Raw genomic sequence first — 19,108 nt, forward strand, 5'->3', positions numbered from 1 at the left:
TGGTTCTAGGGTTCCAGACTCAAACTTTTTTTTTTAGTGATATGGAATGATACTTGCTTTAAAAAGAAAATAAATCAAAACAAATCTGTAAAAATACCATACGGATTTTTGTTGATTAGCCCAGTAACAGTTTAAAGGCTTGTATTTATTCATTTGAATATATTTTCTTCAAGATAGCTACAGTATAGCCATTCTGTACTCAGCTGAATAAAGCTAATACCTGCCTCTTTTTCACTTTTTCTCATTACTTATATATGTACAAAATGAAAGAAAGCCAGACAATTCTGTGCTTTGTAGTAATACCAAGGGAGTATCTCTTTTTATTATTATCTCAAGTACTGTATGTTAAACTAGACTTTTTTTTTAAATTGCCCCTGCCCACTTCCTCTCCTCTTAACACTCTCTTTCTGTGCATTAGATAATACAGTACTCTGAAGTTCATTGTGATAACTGAGAATAATTAAATTATTTTCAATAAGCTCCATATGAAACAATATTTTAACCAGGAAAGTAACTCAGGGCTGTAATAGCATGCCTTTTGTTTCCCAAGGTATGCCAGCCTGTTTAACTTCTTGTGCCTCTCCTACTTCAGCTACTTAATTTAGAGCTGATACATAGGCTTGAAATGCGTGCCTTTCTATAGAGGGAAGCAGATAAATGCAGAAAATTTAGGTGAAACTAAAGCTCTTGCAGTGCATTCAGGCTTCTTTTCTTAATTTAGTTGAGATCACTGGAAAATCTCATTATGATCTATCATGTCTAGTTAGGGTCTGGCATCTGTTAGTGTGTCGTGTGTGAATTCTTGACATGTTAGATCTGTATCAGCTTCTTCAGACTCAACATGTCAAGTCTTGTTTGTTGGTTGTTTGGAGGTTATTTTATTTATTTTGGTTTTGGAGAGATATGTTTATGAAGTCAAGATCCAGAATGTTATTCATCTACATGCTTTACATATTATCCTAAACAAGCCTCCAATTCGAAACAGACTTACTCTTGAGTAAGTCTCATTAAAGACAGTAAATCAGTAAAATATGCTAACATGCCTTTTTTTTTTTTTTTGCTTCACCTTCTATTCCATTTTCAAATTTGTAACCTTTGCAACCCAACATATTAATTCTAAACTCATTACTTGAAAGTAAGTCTGGCTTATTTGAATGGAATTTGAAGTAAAGGTTTTACAAATACATCCTCAATTGGCTTATGTCAAAGTACTTCAGCTGTAACTGGGTTATGGGTCAGCTCATCCTAGTCCCGGTGACATGTACTTGGAAGCAAGTCTAATTAATTGCTGTGGAATTATTTCCTATTTTGTTGATTTAGGATTCCAGCCTTCCTCAAGAAAAACTCTGAGTAAAGTGATTTCGGGATTGTTGCCTATGTAGCCCTATTTGAGAGATCAGTATACACTTTAGTCACTATAAATTTACTTTTCTGGATGGATTTGACATCATAAAGTAGTCTTTCTCAATGCTTCATTTCATGTTAAGACTGCAGCTGAGTATCTTAGCTCAGCCAAATGTTAAAAGACTTTTCAGAAAGTGTTAAGTTTGGATTTTAGAGTTGATAGTATGGTTTACCATTTTAACCTATGTTTTAGTATGGTTTTGAGCATAAATATTTATGTGCAGCTGTTCTATGGATCAATTTTACGAATGCTACAAATTAGCAGTTTTTAGAATATTGCACTTGATATTAGCAAGATATATTGAGTATGCTATGGTTGTTTGGTGATATTTACTTGCATCTGTCTGCAGGAACAGACATACACTTGAATAATGGGGCTTCTCTTGCCTTCCCCTGCCACCCTGCAACCACACACAAGCCCTCAAAATCTGCTCTGGAATTTTGGGAAACCTTCTGAAGCAGATTAGGAGTTGGGAGGCTGCAGGAGGAGGAGGAGGGGGAAATCTTGTTGAGTGAGTGAACAGCCAATTGTGCTATGTTGCATTTCAAGTAATTTAGTGCATTGCTTTAAAAGGTAATATTATCCTGGTTTTCAGTGTCATTTTGCAGGGTGGGTGTGTCTCTATACCGTAGGGTTGCCATATGTCCAGAATATCCTGGACATAGCCGGATTCGGCCATCAGAAACAGTGTCCGGGTGGAAATTGCTAAAACCTACTATACCAAGAATAAATGGCCAGTGTATTCTTTGTTTTATGAATAGGTTTTGCATTCAACAGTATTTCCAGAAGACATATGTCATAAAATTGTTCTGGAAAAGAAATTTTGTAAAAAGGTTACTGTAGTGAAAGTTGTCCAGGATGTAGGTCCTTGCATTTGTGCCACAAAAAGGCATTTCACTAACATCATAGCAATCCTTAACTTGAGTTAAACGGAGGCACAAAGTACAAATATTAAAAACCAAGGTATTAAGTAGTTTGTGAAAACTGTTTTTCTAACTCAGTACTTTCAGAATTAACATGGTATTTAACACTAGACATAATCATTGCCAGTAACTAGGTTATAGAATTATATATTTCTAAGATATATGTTCATTGCCTACAGTTTGTTGTTATACAGCCTGTTGTGAGTCCTTTGAGAGCGTCAGGAAGCTTGTAGATGGAGATGATCCAGTTGACAATGTTAAGTACTTTTAAACTCTAAACAACCTTGGATGCTTTAGCAAAACGGACGGTGTCTAAATACAACAAATAAAGAAATAATATAATAATCAGAAGTCAGAAACGGAAGAAGGAAGCAACTCATTCTCATTGATTATTAATATTATTTATATTATCCACTGAATGTGGCCCCTAGTGCATTGTCAGTTGACTCTTAGATTTGAAAGTTTGCCTTGTGCATGCCATTGTTCTCTTTAATTTGTCAGAAAAATCTGAAATTGAAAAAAACCACAACTTTTAGTAACTAATGAAAACACTGAAATAAAACATACACATTTGGCATTGAAAGATGCTTGTCTAAATAGAAACAATTTACATTGGTTCTACATGATGGCTAGGCTTTCCAAAGTAGGGAAATAAGCCACTGAGCCTATATTTCTACATTGACTTTTCATTCAAGCTTGTTGTACAGAAGATAACATCCATATATTTTCTCATTTTAGAGATTGTGGTGTATCACTGAGAAGGAGAGTCTCTATAAATGCATATTGGACTCAAGCCATTTTGTGCTTTGTAGGTTAAAATCAACACCTTGAATTGTGCCAAGAACATTCACTGAAACCAGTTAGTACATTGCAGTGTGGCCTATCCTGCTCTTGGTCACTTACCCTGTTAAGAGGCATATTAAGAGGTATATTCTTCTTGCAGTTTTCAGTCAGGGGCAGCTAAATATAGAGAACACTGTAGCAGTCCAGTGTTATTGTTGTTGTTGTTGTTGTTGTTGTTGTTGTTGTTGTTATTATTATTTATACCCCTACCCATCTGGTTGGGTTTCCCCAGCCACTCTGGGTGGTTTCCAACAGAATATTAAAATACAGTAGTCTATTAAACATTAAAAGCTTCCCTAAACAGCTGCCTTCAGATGTCTTCTCTTTGACATCTGGTGGGAGGGCGTTCCACAGGGCGGGTGTCACTGCTAAGAAGGCCCTCTGCCTGGTTCCCCTGTAATTTGGCTTCTTGCAGCGAGAGAACCGCCAGAAGGCCCTCGGCATTGGACCTGAGTGTCTGGGCAGAACGATGGGGGTGGAGAAGCTCCTTCAGGTATACTGGGCTGAGGCTGTTTAGGGCTTTAAAGGTCAGCACCAACACTATTAATTGTGCTTGGAAATGTACTGGGAGCCAGTGTAGGTTTTTCAAGACCGGTGTTATGTGGTCTCAGCGGCTGCTCCCAGTCACCAGTCTAGCAGCTGCATTCTGGATTAGTTGTAGTTTCTGGGTCACCTTCAAAGGTAGTCCCACATAGAGTGCATTGCAGTAGTTGAAACGAGAGATAACTAGAGCATGCACCACTCTGGCGAGACAGTCTGTGGGTAGGTAGGGTCTCAGCCTGTGTACCAGATGGAGCTGATAAACAGCTGCCCTGGAGACAGAATTGACCTGCGCCTCCATGGACAGCTGTGAGTCCAGAATGACTCCCAGACTGCGCACCTGGTCCTTCAGGGGCACAGTTACCCCATTCAGGACTAGGGAGACCTCCACACCTGCCTGCCTCCTGTCCCCCCAAAATAGTACTTCTGTCTTGTGATTGTGACATGAGACAATCATCCAAATAAGTTCCATTTTGATCAGTGAGAATTGTTTTCAGGGGTATTCAAGCTTCTGTAGGTCAAGATACAAGTCAGGTAGAAATATCTCTTATGGCTTGAAACAGGAAGGCACCTGTATCTAGCAGGGACCAGAACATATCATACTATCCTTACCTAATCCTTGTAATAAATAGGAAAGACGACTTGGGATAACTTGAACAAAATTCCAAAGAGCAGGTACCTTTTGATTTGCATGCTTGCAATGACATAAACAACATTTTCTACTGTACTTCTGTACAACATATATTAACTGTGACCTGTAGCATGTCACTTACTAATAACATATAAGTATTTCAACCTCTGCATGCACTTCCTGCATCAGAGGTAGAAAGTGTGAGTTTCATAGTATATGCAAGTACCTGATTCTTCTTCGTCTTCTATTATGACCTATAACCACAATGCCACTGTGAGAAGACACTGTGGAAATCTAAACCTTCCATAAGTTGCACCTTGTTAAAAGTATATTTATGATGAAAATTAAGTCTAATTTTATTTATGTATGTAGACATTTACTTGTTAAAACATCTGTAACATTACAAATGGCTTACTGATACTTTTCAGGCAAACATCCATGTATTAAATCCTAACCCTCTTACCTGGAAGTAAGTCCTAATAGGATATATGAGTGTGCATGGCTAGGATTGTGCTGTAATTTATATTCTGTACCTCGTCTTTCTTCCAAGAAGTTCAGAACAGTACTTTGATCTTGTAATTTCTCAACTTACCTGTCTGTCAGACTAAATAGCCTATTTATTCAACAGACGAGGATAAATTTGGACTTGGGTTTGCCCAAATCCAAACCCACCACACATCCCATTATATATTGTCAGGAATTCAAAGTAATGAACAGCACATGGTGTTCTTAAGTGGTCTCTTATCCAGACACTGACAAGGTTTAGACTGGCTTAGAGATGCTACTACATTAGATAACTCTAGGCTATTCATAGCTGCAATTTTGTTCATCTCTGTACGTGGAGAATTAGCATGAGACTTCTATAAATCCAGAACAACCAGGTTTTTAAACATCTGCTGTTTTCTCTCTTGTAAATGGTTAAAAGCCACAAGCAGCCTCCTTTCTGCACTACAGTAGTAAGTGTTGGCACACCCTTAAGTGAATATAACATGATCAGTAAATGTTCTCAACCATGATTTTATGAGCAACCCTGATCCTATATATTAATGAATGATACTTTGCTGATAGGTCCACCCCCCCCCCCAATATAGGCATGTGTCGGTGATGACAGTGGTGTAGAAGTAGGGCAGCAATCTAATTGGTCTATCCCTTTTTGAGCTTGGCATGTAATGAAGGGAGAGTGGTGTTAATGAATTATTTATACATTTGCTTTCTATATTTGCCAATACTCTGTGTCGGTGTATAGGGCGTACGTCTTGGTCTTTCACAAGCCATGTAAAATATTGCTGAGCTGGTGGTGAGAGTGCAGGATATAAGGACTGTGGTCCCTTAGTGTCTGCATCTGATCCTATAAGCATCATAAATTGGGGCCTAGGGAAGTGCTAGAGTAAATGTCCTTGAAAAATCCTAGTGTGCTTTTAACATACTGTATATACATTTGTTGGTACTTTCCCCATTCCTGTCTACCTGACGGGAGAAGCTTTATTTGCTAAATTTTTGTGATTCTTCTGTTAAAGGGTCAGTTCAATTTTGACAACCCTTTGTGGAACATCTATTCTGTGACACTGCGTTGAAACGGTGCACAGCTAAAGCTGAGCTGGTGATCGGTGACAACACCCTCACGCCATTACAATAAGTCCAGTTTTGAAATGAAGTTGGTGTTTATAATAGTGGCAGTACATGCCACTCTTTACAGCATAGTGCTTTTGATGGACAGCTGCCAATGTGGACCATTAACTGGTAACTGTTGCCAGGTGTGGCAGTGATTAAGGATAATTATACTATCAATCTTTTATATGCACACATTTTTGTTCAGTAGTTGTACATCTAGTATGAAGAGGATGCTCTTATTCCCAGAGGTGAGCAGTAAAACAGTTTGCACGATTGCCCGTAAAGAACACACAGGCATGCTATATTCATTCCCAGCGCCTTGTTCCTTCACATGCAGGACTTTGTTCATTGCTTGTGAACCCAGTGGAAAAAAATATTACTGATTTATGTAGGTGCTATGGAACACACAGAGTGTGAGTGTATTACTGACCAGCAATGGAACTGAAGTGGTTGTGGGGTGTTAAAACACCACAGCTGCAGAGTGGGAATGAAGGCTGGCTTTTTTCTTTGGCATTTGATTTTATTTATTTCAAGAAAAAGAGAAAGGCGAATCACACATGCTCTTGGACAAGGCTTTCCACATTCCATTTAAACTTGGAAATCACTGACCAGATGTAAAAAAAAAGTTTTAAAAAAGTGGGTGAGGGCATTCAAAGGTGTGTGTGTGTGTGTGTGTGTGTGTGTGTTTTGGAGATTTGCGGGGTTTTGCTTTTTGTTTTATTACAAAGGAAGTCTTATGCTGACTGTGTAAAGGAAATGGAAAAATGTAACTTTCCAGTGCAATTGGTGGCTTCCTACTGTGTGCTAGTCTGAGGTGGCAAGATGTTAATGACTCTGTTCCACTGGGAGCTTTTCTGCTCTAGGGATTCTATCCAGAAGTGAGGAGCCTAATGCTTTATTTGGATCAGTGCAAACACCTAGTTCAGAGACAAGCTAAGCTGTGACTTGCATCAGCGTGGCTTACCACAGCCTAAGCGGTGATGGTGTTAAGTCACTGCAATTCCTCTTCAGTATACACCAGTATTATGGTAGATTTTTGGTGATGGTCACCAGCAGCTTTATGAGAAAGGCTATCAGTTTTTAGGTCAGATGTTAATGATACCCATACTCTAGGGACCCAAATCTAGAACAAAACTAAGATGCCTTAGCAGATTTTATAATTTAAAATTTGTTGTCCAACTTATTAATTAATCATTTGCTGTACTCTTATTGTGCGAGAGAGGGAGAGAGAGATGATGCACAGAGAGGCATAAAGCTTTTAGGATAGATTTCATAATCTTAATACTGGTGATGTGTTTCTTGTGTTGGCTTGCCCTTATTATTTCAATAAAAAGACTCATGCTGGTCTTTCTCGTTTAAGTCTCCTGAAATGCTGTGTGTGTGCTTAAAAAGGAAGAAATAGGGGGAAAGAATAAGGGTGATATTCAACTAAGTTCTCTAACTTAGTCATGTTCATTAATTTCAGTGGGTCTACTCTGAGTAAAACGTAATTGAATATCATATTAAGAAAACAGTATTTGACTCTTTCTGTATTAACGATACCATGACAGTATGTTTATTTCCCCCCCAAAACCAAGTCAGGCAGAAGGTCTGTTTCATAGGACAGCAGTGTGTTCTTTTGAACCTGAAGCTACTAATGATGGCAACTTTAATTGTACAAAAAGCAAGGTCAGTTTCTCTTCTTGGATGAGAGCTGCCCCTGCCAGGTCTTTTCATTCCCCCTCACTTTTCATTAATAAGGCACACTCTTGAGCTTTGACGCTTGAAATCAGGAACACCTGTTTGGGGCTGTGATGAAATAGACTAGGTGTCAGGCTTTTAAAAGGGATCACATTCTTCTACCAACTTTGCTGCATATGTGTTAGTCACCGATCAGACAGTACTTGAATTGGAGGTCCTCTCCAGATGTCCTGAATAATGATGATTTGTGCTCATGATGCTATTTGGAGGGGGAGGGGATGTCACACGTTACCACACTTTCAACACTGTACTTACAAAAACACGGCTTCCTTTCCAGTCAGTGTGCCCATCCCATAACTTGCTGAAATCCTGTAACATTTTACACCACAAATGTTCTGGTTTATTGTTGTCCAGTTTTTGTTGTGGTATAATATTGGGGAAGTATTGCAGAACAAACTAAAAGAGAATAAATCCATCATTCATGTCGAGACCATGTTGCAGAACATGCCTGCAATAAAACAGCAGCCTGAAGCAGTGTGACTCTCTTTTCTTTGGCTCTACAAACTACTCAACCAGAGGTGTAGCAGAGCACAAAGTCGATGGTGCTCACAATGTCTGTGTATTTTGGATTTCTAAACTGGCTTGTTATCAGGGAAAGGTTTACATAAGAGGAGGGGCTAGGCTAGTTTATTTATTTTTTTGGTAATTGTCAGCGAGAAATTCAGTTAGTACTAGAAGTTAGGAAACAGTAAAGTAAATGTCTTTTCTATTCATCCTATGCCTCTATACAGTATAATAATGTGCTTGATTTTAGCATATATGTAAAAATGGGACAAATTGGAGAGACAGGAAATTGAATAATATGGACATAATCTTCAGAATTATAATAATAATTAATAATTTTATTATTTGTATAAAACAATAACGTTGTACAAATAATAAAATTATTTGTATAAAATCCTGCCAGTTGTGCTTAAGTCTCATCTAGCTGGCCCTGTATGCACAACATGGAATTTGTGGCCTAGCATGCACAAATATAAGCTGCACACATGTGAAAGGGCTTCCATGGATATAACATTGGCAAATATGGAAAAATATATATGCTTATGTCACATTGGAATAACTGAAATTTAACCACACATGAACTTTTTAAAATAAAGCCTAAGTATGCTTAATTTGTTAGGGGTTCTATTTATGGGGTGGTTGGACTGCATTGACTTCAGTCTAATTTATGTTCCCAAAACCATTGTTAGAATTGCAGCCTGGAATTCTGACCCAGAAACCTTTACTGAAAAAAATAACTTCACTTTTAAAGTATAAAACAGTCTTTCTTTTGATTTTTTCCAGTGACTTAATTATAGACGTATAATTTCAGTAGTCATCCTTCTTGCATGTTGTGAATATTAAACTGCTGTCCTTCATACAAATTTGATATAAAATAATGATTACCGGTATGTTGGAGATTTCAGCATAACATAGGCACACAATTTCTGTTTCATGTACAGTCTGCTATACTAATGAATTTAAAACTAGTACTTTATTCTGTAGTTAAACTTGGAGATTGGTTTTCTGTTTTGTAGCTGGTTATTATTGTGTACAAAAGGATAGAGGGCTGATTTCTGTGTTACAGTAATAGGTGTAATATCCTCTGGTATACCAATTACCTCTTACGTGTTTTAATTGGCATGTAAGGATTAAACCTTTAATGGAAATTTCAGAGTATTCACACATTCGTCAATTCCTTGGTGAAACATTTAGTATTATTATTGCAGACTTTTGTTCATTTACTGTGACACAGGATTCTGTCTGTACGGCCTAGAGGCTAAGCAATGGATTCTGGGAGGTTAAGATGTCCTGATCCTCCCCCCCCCCCCCCGCAAAAAAGGGATCTCAGCCACTTTTTGGAGAGGCTGTTTAGATGCTCATGAGAATGGCCCATCATATCCTACACCTGCAGGATAAAATTGGGTATTATGTAAATAAATCTATATGTGCAATAAAAACCTATATATATTAACAGAAGCTGATGTTTTACAAAGAAGGTACTTTTCTTGTCTTCAAGAGAGCATTCTATTTGGAGTACACACCTCCCCATTAAAATTTTGGGCTAGCATCCTAAGAGCTACTTAGGTGTCTCCAATATCTTGGATGTCCTTGGTGGTGTTACTGACTTTCCCCCCTTTGAACAGCAGACCCCCACAACAGACTGCAAACTGCTTTTGAAAGTCTCCACATTTTCAGAAGCAACTTGCTATGTGACATTGGGCACTTATGTTGAAGAAATACACGTTGAAAGTTGTGAATTCAGCATGGCTGTGTAGTTCTTTGGATCCATGCTCGTGTTTGGACATTTTCCTGTGCCACTTAACAAATTCATATATGCACCACAGCCTAAATGTTCAATCAGTATTAGCATCTTATTTCTGATGCATATATAGAAGAGAAAGCCAGCCAGAAGTTCTAGTAGTGTTTCCTATGGCAAAGTGTTAAAGCCACAAATGCAGTTTTAATAGAAAAAACAATTTCCTCTTATGGAATTAGTTAAGGTCTGAGGATTTATATACATTCACACAAAATATATGCATATTAAAAATTATATTTACTATCCATCTTTTCCACATGTGGAAGCCAGGTGGTCCTTGACTCTTCAGCACACAGTGAACAGGAGGTTGGCAAATGAAAGATGAGTTAGGGAAACAAAGGGGATAAGTCAACACTGCTAATTTCCCTTCTCACGAATTCCCCCTTGCTTCTCACCCTTCTTGCCTCTGAGCCTCACTGGTGGGCTTTGCCCCAGGGCTCATAAAAATACCCAGTTGCTTAAAACATTGACTGCCACCTGTGACTGTTACAATGGTTTAAGTAGCTACAAAGGTAAATACCATGTAAAATGCCATTATAAAATGCCAGTGCCAGTTAATGTTGCAAATACAATGGTACAGTAATGCAGAATGTTTGCATGAAACCTATGTGTGGAACTATCCACCTAGAGAATGTGGGACAGAATGACAAAATAGCTTCTCAGCCTCTGTTTCTCCTGGAGAGCTCCATTGCAAGGGAGCATCAGCATCATTTGTTGAGTGTTTACAACCTCCTCAGTGCTTTGCAAAGATGCAAGTAGATACTGAAATTCTAAAAAATACAAGGCACAATAGGGAAGGGGAGAGATGAGCACAGGAGGATCACCATGAATTGTACGAAGGATAAACTAAGGAAATACTGGAGTTTATGGACTGAAAAGTGCAGCCCCAAGAACCTGTAATGGGATCAGTGGATTTAAGCTTGTTCATAAATGATTTGGGGTTTAATGCTGGATAGTAAGATGGCCGCATTTGCTGATGAGACCAAATTGTTTAGAGTGGTAAAAACAAAAAGGGGTTGTCAGGTGCTTCAAAAGGAACTGTCCGAAGTGTGCAAATGAACATTGACATGTCAAATGTGATATGGTGTAAGCAAATGTAAGGTTATAAAGATTGGGATGAAACAACCCCCACCCCCAAGCTTCTCATATAGGTTAATGGAATCTGAACTGGCAGTGGCAGGCCAGGAAAGAAATATTGAGCTTATGGTGGATAGTGAGGGGGAAATGTCTACCCAGTGTGTGGATGCAATGAAAGGGGTCATAAAAGGAGGTATTTAAGATAAAACTGCACTATCATAAAGACTTTATACTAATATATGAGTGCACTAGGACCCCTGGTTGCCACACCTTATAAAGGATATTGTAGAACTGGCATAAATAAAGATAACAATAACCTTAAAATCTTCAGTGTATCAAAATTTCAAAGAGAGTGAATAGTTGGTGGACCAAGTACTGTAATAAAAGTACAACGACACCGCTGCAAATGGAGATCTGGGGAAAGGAATAGATGATGCATACAACATAGCAAAACATGGTGATCCTATATAGACTTAGGGAGATTAAAATTAATGGTAAGAGAAGTATGTCTGGGAATAACAGGAAATCATGAAAGATCAGATACACCTGATGCCTGTTAGACAAATATTCGGCTGGTTATTTCTTTGTAATTGGTTAAATTCAGCCCTCTGAATTGTTCTCTGACCCACCACTCTTTCTGTGGTTATAGCTCCCATGCTTTTCTACCCACGTTCCCCATACATATGCCATCTTCTATCTGACTTCTATTTTCTTAATTGCCTTGCCAACTGACTCTTCCCACCCCCATTACCTTCCTCGACTCTAGGATCTATTCAACTTTAAAGCCTTGCTTCTTTCCTAACATCCCTTCTTCCTTGCTAGTAATGCTCAGACCCTCCTACTCCTGTGGGATGTTTTCATCCACGCATGCTGAGCATTCCCCTTTCAGGGCAGGTACATTGATAGTCCATGAATGTCCTTTCCCCCTCCCTGCTTTGTTTGAACATTCCATGAAATCTCTGCAGCTCAGCCAGTGGCTGGCTGGGTAGTTTGCCTGCAGCAGGAAACAGCCAGTTTTTAGTCCACTAGTGCTAAGGAGTGTGGAATTTCTACCTACACTGCTGTCACTTACATATTGTATTCTCTTTCCACTGTGTTCTGTTGGGGAAGGGGATAGGATTAAAACAGTTGTTTGCTTGGTGTGGGATTCCTATGAAAATTCAAATGAGTGCAACACATCTGTGTCATATATCAGTATTCCTATATGTCTAACAAAAGAATGGGAGTTTTGTTCCTTCAGTGATTTACTGCTCCCCCAACAAAGGAAGGGGAGGGGGACAACTTCTCCTTATCCAAGCCCTTTCACACATTTAGCTGTCAGCCTGAATGTGAGCTGGCAAGAAGTTGGTGCTATCCTTTGACATTAACAGGATGCATTTTCTTGCCAAACTGCTACAGCATTAGGACAGTATGGGTGCCACATTTCTTAACGAAAGGGTGAAGTGAGGAGAGAGTGGATGTACCATACTGCATTGTAATAAAATTGTTACAGAAAGAAGCCCTTACTTCTTTCTGTAACAATTAGGGCTCCTGACATGAAGGTGTCATGTTGAAAGCGAGGGATCCCTTGAAAAACACCCCCATCCGCCACAACTCTGGTTGTCCATCTGACCTTGTCTTGCCTTGTATCTTTGAATTGTTCTTTTTGTGTGGCAACAGTCACACTCTTACTTAGTTGCAGATGTGCCTCTGAGGCGGATCTCATTTGGAGAGCTGTCATTCATTTTAGTCTCACTTACTTTCATTCCACACTGGGTTTTGTTTGCTCAGTGCTTCTATATTGCTGAAAATTGGTTGTGTCGATAATAAACATTATGTGACTGCAATTTTATAGAGAGACTTTTACACAAGAAGGAAAGAAGTTCATGACATTTCAAGTTTCTGCTGTACATAATTTTTGAATGACCTTATTTTTATGTTCTCTATTTTGGGGTTGTTTGGAGCTTCTTAAATGGCCATCCTGGCCGGTTTAGTTGGCACGTATCGCTTGTTTGCTACTGTTTTTGTGGTTCAGAACTTTTAAGACCTATGGCTGTGAGGAGCCAGAAACAAAAGAGTTATTCCTAGACTATTGTGTGAGCTGTGTGTTTAGCCCTGGCTGATCTATCAAGGAGATGTGAACTGCTGGCAGATTTGACCAAGTATCTGTTTCAAATGGTTGATACAATTGAAAATTCTATACTAATTCCTCCACATGTGATGACATTATTAGTGAGGTCTCCAGATTTTGAAAGGTAATATATTATAATTTGACACAAACTCTTCAGTGCTGCAGCAGTAATAGTATTTTTACATTCTTACTGCAGTAGAGGACAATTCCTATGCTTTGAATGGGTGTAATAGTCTGTGGCATTAAGTTGCAAAGGTTTTTCATATGCTGTTTGTGATTCTGTTTCCCTAAACATAGATACCGTTAGTCCAAGTAGTTGCCTTTTCATGTGATATTGTGTTAGAAGACAACTGAAAGAGTCATCAATATATTATGCCATCCTTGACTGACAAGAGTGTAGTAGAGTGGTAAAAAGACTCGCCTACCAATTAGAAATTACATAGTTTGAATCTTGCCTTGACCATGAATTCACAAGATGGCTTAATCAAGCCACTTTCTTAACCTTCGCTCCCCACCCTCCTCTCTCCCTCCCAATGACTGATAGCTTTTACAGGGTGGCTGCACAGTAGAATGAGCAGTAGAAATGACACCTGTGAACAGCTAGTTGCAAAAATAAGATAAAGTTAGTATTTTCTACCAAATAGCAATACTGTACATGATGAAATTATATTAGCATTTGAGGCTAACTAAGAGGCCCCTTTGATACAGTTTTACACAGGGATGGGGGGTAGGTGGAGTGGGAGCAGTGTCAGTATAATGTGAAACTATGAAACAGTTGGATTTTTAATTTTATTTTTGTATTTAGTAGCTCTACAGATAGACTCAACAGAAGGGGTAGAATCATTCTTAAACATTCATAACATTGTATAGGCCAATAATGGAAGCTGTTGCTATGCCAGTGTTGTGAACAAATCCTGGATGTTGCATTAGTGCAGCAGTGTGTGTTGGGAACAATCATGATGGTCAGATGTGACATAGTAAGAGCACATTAAGCCATTATGTGGTGCAGAAATGGTCTGTGATGGGGCATTTCGAGGCTAGGGACAGGAATGTGTTCTCTTAAAAGTCCTTTGAGTCTTCGCAGGATCTGCTTCATGAGTGCAGCTCTCCATATCCGATGTATTGTGTGTGATAACTTTTTATTATGGAGTTGCATGGGCTTGTCTGTTCTCTAAACAAAAAAATGTCTGTATCTACATTAGCACAAGAGTGCACTGTTGGCACCTATGGAGAGATATATGTTCAGGAAGTTGGCACCCACAGACCTGCTATGGAATAATATAGGACACGTAAGGAAACTAAGGCACAGACATTACATTGTTTGACTTGTGTCAGGTCTGGTTGATCAAATCAGGTGAAAGAAGCTGGGAATTCCTGTTCATTTGGGCAGTGTCATGCCAGAAACTTGTTTGGAATTTGTAAAATATATTTTGAATATTGTGCTATTGGAAATTTTTAGGGCTGTTTTTAGGACAAGTTTTTATAGCATATGAGTTTAAAAAACAAAACAAAAACCGGGACATATTTCTCCAAATTACTAGCTTGTTGAACTGAAATTTTCCATATATTTTAAAGAGAAAGGAAGTGAAACCTGATTCTTATATTTTGCATGAAAGTATAAGGAACCATTGGCTTGAAAATGTATGGAAGGGAGGACCCAGGTAATAGGGTAATTTTCAATGGCTTCTTGTTCTCCATTTTCAAATATATTGTAAGGTATATTTACCAGTAAGGGGGGGAGAGCTATCTTTTAATATTCCATTTCAAAATAAATAAAAGTATCTTTGCAAACATTTGTATATTAGGTATAGGGTATCTGTGCTGAAACACAGTAATGAGGAATCTGCTCTTATTCGCCAATGTTACTTGATTCTAAGAAATAACAACCAACTACAAATCTGAGAGAAAGTTCCTAGTTTAGTTTAGTGATCTCTTGAGAAGCACTGTTAAAAATAGGTACTTTTCCTTTTTTAAAAAGCAGCACCAATGTTAACACTCCTAACTTTTAGAAGTCTATTAATTCTCAACAGGTTATAAAAATATCAGTTCAGTAGGCATTGATATTAACTATGGCCCCTGAATACGGAAATGTAAACATAAGAGATGCACAAAATTTTGATAAACTGAGGTGGAATCCAACATTTCTTGCATGAGTGACTGTATAATGTGGCAATAGCTGTGAGAAAAGAAGAGCCCAGCATCTAAGACCCAACACAATGGAAATGCAATGAATCGGAATGCCTCACAGATCATAGCGGAATCAGAATTTCCAGCAAGGAAAATCTTTTCATGGTGAATTAAGTGGTGGAGGAAGAAAAATGGTGATTGAAAAAAGGTAGGCACAGATCAGAAGCAGTGGGCTCAAGGCTCACTGCTGAAGATTTAAGAACCACAGCTAAAGCTATGCAGAATAGAATGTGGAAAATTGAATTTACTAAACAATTAAGCATTGAATTAATCTACATCCCGCACAGTAGAAAAGTGGGGGAGTAAACCGAATGGGGCTGAATAAATCAGTAGAGCTCATTAAAAGATAGTGAATATTTCAGGTCTGTTGTCACATAAAGGAGGACAGTCTGCCCACTGCTTATAGCAGGGCATATAATTCTGTAGCTCTCAGCCACCCTTTCCTTTAAGCAGAGTCATCTTCTAATCAGATTAATGAACATTTCTGCCGAGGTTATGGTGATGGTTCAATATTTTACCTTGTTATCTGTGGCTTTTCTATTAATTACAAGTCAGATCACTAGTCAACAATAGTAGTCAGGAGCAACATAAATAGCATGAATGCACCCTGGAGATGTAACTCTGAGGATCTGATGCATCCTGGAACTCCCATGGGCTTTTTCAACCTCCCACATGCCTTGCTAGTCTTTTCTTCAATTACAGTTAATGCAATAGTTTGCCATTTTCTCTTTCTAATTATATTTTCAAGTGGGATTTGTAGCACATAGAAAAACATCCTTTTACATGTTGAGGCACCAGGGCTTTGTGCCTGGCATTGTCTGTCCCCTGGGTGCTGTACCATTCTTTCTGCAGAGCTCTGAATAAACAAGTCCCCCTTTTAAAGCTGCAGTTGTACAAACTGAAAATTTATGCATTAACTGTTTGCATTCTGAGCATGTGTTCCAGATTACCTCTTACAGCATTCTTCTGGTATGCTGCAGAAACGTGTATTTGTAGAAGAGCATTTCTTTTCACAGTTCACACATCAATCTTTGAATCACAGGATCAATTAGCACATTTTGTTTCCCGGAGTCTGCGCAATAGTAGCATTAAAATATAACGTGGCATTTTCCCATGCCTTGTGGTGCTTTAATTGCAGCAATATAGTGGTGTTGTAATCAGTAGCGTAGAACACTTGACATGTTTTTCTTTTTTAAAAAAATATCTGTTAGAATAGCTTAATAGTGCTTTTGTTTTAATTTTTTACTCTTAAACCTAATCGTCATTTTATATTATGAGTGTGCAAATTTCATTATTAAAGAGTCATGGTTGGAGGGCAGCCACACTTGATGTGATGGGAGGCGGTCATATTTGCTTTTGTTTGTTCCATTTATATTTAAAATGGAAATAGAACACATGCATAGAATTGTAGAGTTGGAAGGGACCCCAAGGGCTATCTAGTTCAAGTGCAAGTGGCCCATATGGGGACTGAACCCGCAACATTGGTGTTTTGAGCATTGTGCTCTAACCAGCTCAGCGTATATAACACACACACACAATCCCCATATAGGCCACCTGCATATTCCTGGCATAGGCAAACTCGGCTCTCCAGATGTTTTAGGACTACAACTCCCATCATCCCTGACCACTGGTCCTGTTAGCTAGGGATGATGGGAGTTGTAGTCCCAAAACATCTGGAGAGCCGAGTTTGCCTGTGCCTGGGTTAGACGAAATGACCCTTGGGGTCCCTTCCATCTCTACAATTCTCTCTCTTGCGCGCGTGTGTGTAGACAGGGCTTTTTTCAGCTGCAGTTCACTGGAGCTCTGCAGTGGCATCTCTCAGGTGGGCCATCATTGCCACTCTCAGGTGAACATGGGAGAAGTTCATGGTGAGCTCCTGCACCTCTTTTCCTAGAAAAATAGCTGGGGTTGTGCGCTCAACCTTTTTTCCCATGCTGAACTCAAAGCACTTTTACCTTGTTCGCTTTCGATTTCAGAGCTGGACTGGGATAAAAATGGCCACAGTGTTGTAGTATTCAGAGACCAGGAGAGGATTCAGCTTCCTTACCTGGGTACCTATCATGGTATTAAATATATATACCCTGACCTTGAAAATAAACACAAGTGAATGCCTTGTCCCATCTAGTTTGACTCTTAAGATTCTGTTGGACTTCATCAGATCTAGCATATTCTGAAATATAACACTTTAATTAATGGTGCATTAATTCATATCAGCAGGCGCTTTTGATCTGAATTTTCAGACCTTTGCTGAAGAATTTTCTTTGCCATCAGGCTTATGTAGACAATTAAGAAAAATATTTTTGGTAATAGTCAGCTGGTGACCTGTTTTAATCTGCAATGTGCTCTTATTGTATTTTAATTGTCGTGAACCACTTCGATTTTTTTAAATGAAAGAATATACAAATGTGTTGTTTTTTAAAAAAATAATATTACTAGGATGATGTGCTTTGATTTGTCTCAGTTGATATTGTATTAATTCTCTGTCGGCAATACTGCAAAACAGTAAAGAACGTGCTATTATGTTGCACACACGCACACCACACACAAATTGTGTAGGATGACCAGTGAGTCACTGAGATGTTTTTAAAAGCTTACTACTAAAAGCTAATTAAAATCATTTCTGTTGATAAAGGGAGACATGGAAGGATTGTGCCATGATTGTTTTCCTTAAAAATTTAATTTACAGCCAATTTTTTCTATCTGAATGTTATTTTCAAATGCACCCAATGATAAGAAGCAACATCTGTTTTCTGCTGAATAGTACAAGAGTGCTCTGCATGGGGCTGAGTGTACACTGTTCATATGAAGCCATTGTTGCTCTGATTCCTCCCCCCTTTTTGTCTTGATGCTGGGTCCATTTGCCCATATACCATGTGGCAAACAGCTGACACATATTGACTATTAGGGATCTTAGGCCTAATTATGAGTGATGTATTTAAACGTTCCCATGTGTCTTTTGTATGCAGTTGGAGGCTTATGTAAATTGCACTGTTGTAGACCACTCCCCATTTCCTAAGAGTAGCAGATTGTTATGGTGGTTTTTTTGGGGGGGGGAAGGGTCCTGTAAAAACTAATACTAGTCTTTCCCACAACCCTATGAAATTTGCTGTTTTCTAAGGTTGCAAAGCATGCTTTACTATAAAATAACAGTGTATTTTGCCATATTATATATATATATATAGAGAGAGAGAGAGAGAGAGTGCCCGCGCACACTTGGGTTCAGGGGACAGACAAATTCACAAGCCTAAAAATGGTGTTTTTTCTGTTTTAAAAATATTTATTGTCATTCTTCAGAAACTTGCAATATTTTGCACTATGGTCTATACCTCCCTTTAAATCCATCTCAGTTAAAAGAAAAGAACTCATCCTGAAACTCACTTACAGATGGTACCTAACGCCACAGAAACTAGCGCTGATACGCTCAGGAGTCTCGCCAAAATGCTGGAGAGGATGCACCTCCCCAGGCACATACCTCTACATGTGATGGGAATGTCCCAAAATCCAAGTTTTCTGGACATCAGTCATACATGAAAAATGCAAAATAACTAAACAAGTATTAGAAGTAACCCCAGAACTGGCCCTACTCAACATCTTCCAAGATAACACTGCCTGCTCACATTATAAAGAGCTCACAACCCACCTACTCTCAGCAGCCAGAAGCATCATAGCCAGACACTGGAGAGACCTATCAGGAGTAAACATGGACCAATGGTATCAAATAGTATGGGAAACAGCCTTA

The 19,108-nt window shown here is 38.7% G+C and overlaps 1 protein-coding gene across 6 annotated transcripts in view; it reads left to right on the forward strand.

Moving 5' to 3' along the window:
• Positions 1-19,108, forward strand: part of MEIS1 (Meis homeobox 1) — a 154,479-nt gene that overhangs the window by 21,428 nt on the left and 113,943 nt on the right. The window lies entirely within an intron of this gene.

The sequence above is a fragment of the Podarcis gaigeae genome (genome assembly GCF_964106915.1).
Source record: "Podarcis gaigeae genome assembly, chromosome: 3".
Taxonomy (NCBI): Eukaryota; Metazoa; Chordata; class Lepidosauria; order Squamata; family Lacertidae; genus Podarcis; species Podarcis gaigeae.